This window comes from Theropithecus gelada, chromosome 9, assembly GCF_003255815.1.
Source record: "Theropithecus gelada isolate Dixy chromosome 9, Tgel_1.0, whole genome shotgun sequence".
NCBI classification, from domain to species: Eukaryota; Metazoa; Chordata; class Mammalia; order Primates; family Cercopithecidae; genus Theropithecus; species Theropithecus gelada.
In genome coordinates, this window is record NC_037677.1 from 39,305,190 (window position 1) to 39,308,647 (window position 3,458).

Genomic DNA, 3,458 nt, shown 5'->3' on the forward strand with positions numbered 1-3,458 from the left:
ACACTGAAGGAATTGGAGTCTGATGTTTGAGGGCAGGAAGCATCCAGCACGGGAGAAAGATGTAGGCTGGGAGGCTAGGCCAGTCTCTTGTTTTCACATTTTTTTCTGCTTGCTTATATTCTAGCCTCGCTGGCAGCTGATTAGATTGTGCCCACCCACATTACGGGTGGGTCTGCCTTTCCCAGCCCACTGACTCAAATGTTAATCACCTTTGGCAATACCCTCACAGACACACCCGGGATCAATACTTTGTATCCTTCAATCCAATCAAGTTGACACTCAGTGTTAACCATCACATGTAGGTATCCTCTAGGGCCCATAAAATGAGGCACCATGGATAAGGATCTTTGGACAAAAGTGCTTATCACAGCATTGTTCAGAGAAACTAAACAAACTGAATACTTTTCAGTAAGGGAACTGTTAAATAGGTTCTGTTCATCCATAGCATAAATTATAATGCAGTGGATAAAAAGAGGAGAGAGAGAGAGAGTGAGTAGCAAGATTTCCGTCTGATATTGTTGAGTGGGAAAAGTAAAATGAAGAAAGCACATACAACATACCTACTATCCGCTCATAAGTATTACATATTGTATATATGTATATACATATATGCAAAGATGAATGGACATTTGTATATGATTGTGAGAGCAAGGGGCAATATAGAAAGCAGCACAATTGGTTGTTGGCATGGATGGCTGGAGTGTGTGGGGGGAATTAGAGGGTGATGTGGGTGCAGGGAGGAAGGATGAAACAAAAGGGAGAGAAGGAAATAGGAGAAAAAAAGGACTGCAAAGAGAAATAAACAGTATGTTTTATGTTCTCACGTAAAGATATATATGCATGCCTTTAAGAAGACAGGAATAGGACATGAAATATATTTTTCATTGAAATATTAACTGTTAGCATGTTAATACTTTGCCAATTTGCTTCAGAATTTTTAAGAACGATAATGTCAAGCTCAAAAGGCCTTACCCCTTCATTCCTGCCTGCGCCTCAGCAGCACTGCTTTTCCTGAACCTGGTATAATTCATTAACAGTATTATTGTATAATTTTTACTACATTTGGATATATCCATATACAAATGGAATCATATTTCACATATATTTTGCACTTGATTTTTTACATTTGGCCTTGTGTTTTTGATATTTATCCATGTAGATACATATAGATATAATTTGTGTATTCTGTTGCATGATACTCCATTGTATGAATAAACTACAACTTATACATGCATTTCCTGACTGACAGCCATGTTGTGTACATTTTTTTCTTGTTATAAACAATGGTACAAATCAATGTCTTTGTACGTGTTACTGTATATATATGTGTGTGGGAATTTCTCTAGGATACAGACACACATGCATGTTTGCATATGCCCATATATATTATATGTTATTATGCATATGCACATTTGTATATACACAGTATAAGCATGTGCAGATGCACATGTATATGCTGCATACACATGTACATTCATATGTGTACATATATACATGTGTGTTTCACAGGTACACATCATGTAACATGGACTAATTGAAGATGCATATATCTTGTGAAACAGTACTTGCCATCATAGGAATGGAATGTATGTATCACACCCACATGCACACACACTTGCCTAGGAGGGCAATTGCTGCATCATACCAGACACACATCTTCAACTTTGCTGGCTGTTGCCACGTGGTTCTCTTATTGATTGTACCACTTGCTGCGCCCACAAGCAGTGTGTACCCTGCTATACCCTGCATGACACTGGTATTTTTGGACTTAACAAAAAATTTCTAAGCAATCCAATGGATAATAAAACTTGTATAAGTATCCACTGTACATGTTAAAATATATTAAAAATATCTAAAAGTAGTATGCTTGACTTGAAGACTATGTGCGCTTCCAATTTTGATTGAAAAATTGATATTTTGTAAGTCAAAAAGGATGAAATATTGGCAATGACATGGAGTTCAACCTTTTGCCAAGTGGTGTTCCCATTTTGTGGCTGTGGTCATTTTCTTTTTCACAGCTTTGCTGATTCTGAAGGTTTGGTTTTATGTAAGTTTGCTTATACTTTCTTATAGTTTACATTAATTCAATCATTATCTTTATCTCCTTACTTTCTTAACTACTTGAAAAAAATTCTTTGTTCATTGTGAATGCTTATTCATTGTCATGTGTCTTGTTAGTATATTCTCCCAGCTTTTACATTGTTGTTTGATTTTGATTATGTGGTTTTGCAGAACTATGCATATCTCACATAGTCAAATTTGTTCATCACTTCTTTGATGATTAATTAATTCTGGGCATGTGTAGAAAGGCTTTATTTATCCCAATATTATAAAAATACATTATCTTCTGGTACTTTTGTGACTTCATTAACTATGTTTAAATATTTGCCACAACTGCCAATAAATTTGGTATGAGGACTTAGGTAGGAGACTACATTCCTTTTCCTTGCTCTGACTTCCAATTGAGCCTTTTTTTTTTTTTTTTTTGTGGCATTGTTTACTTATGGTGCTGAAATAATGTTACATTTATAAAATCCAACACTTCCATTTATCCTTGGTTGTGTTTCTGGATTCTGTCCTGTTCTATTTCTCTGATTATTTCTGCACTGGAATTGCTGGATTTTAATCATTCTAGCCTTTAACATCTGACTGAGCCGATCTTGCTACCTTACCCCGCTATTTATTTTTCTGATTTATAAAAAAATCACCAAGTTTCTAAAAAGGAGCATGTTTGGAATGTTTTGTGATTGCATTAAAGTATTTATCACTACATGACATATTCTAAGAGTTCCTCTTCGAGACAAAAGTACATCTCTTACTTTACTTCAATCTTCTTGTTTGTCTCTCAAGAGAGTGGGTAAGGCCTTGCTAAGCAAAACAAAACAAGACCCAGAAACTATAAGGGAAAAGACTCATGCATATGAATATATAAAAATAAAACTAAAATTCACCAATGAAAAATATGGCAGAAGTTAAATTAAAAAAAGAGGTCAAACTGGAAAAATACTTGCCAAACATGTCAGAAAAAGAACATGTCACTAATATAAAGCCAGGGATTACAGAACAGTCACCAAAATGCCACACTCAATGGAAAAATTGACAACACACTTGGCAGTCTATAGAGAAAGAAAAGACTAAATAATAAAGAGACAGCATAGGATTGCTCACCACTGAGCCTGGAAAAAGGTAAATTGTCCCATATAGCCAATGTGGCAAGGTAGGGGGAGGGCCTCTGATGTTTTGGGAGAGCACTTTGTGCAATGGCAAGGGTGTGGTATTACCTATAAAGGCAAAAGACGGAATGCACCTAAATGCCAATCTAAAGGGACTTGGGAAAATGCGTGATCATTCTTCCCTAAAATAAATTACAACGCAGTTTTGAAAAAGAATGAGTGAGTCTGAATGTGCTGAAATGTATTGTTATAGCAAAGAAACTTGGATTCAGACGAGTAGGCGCT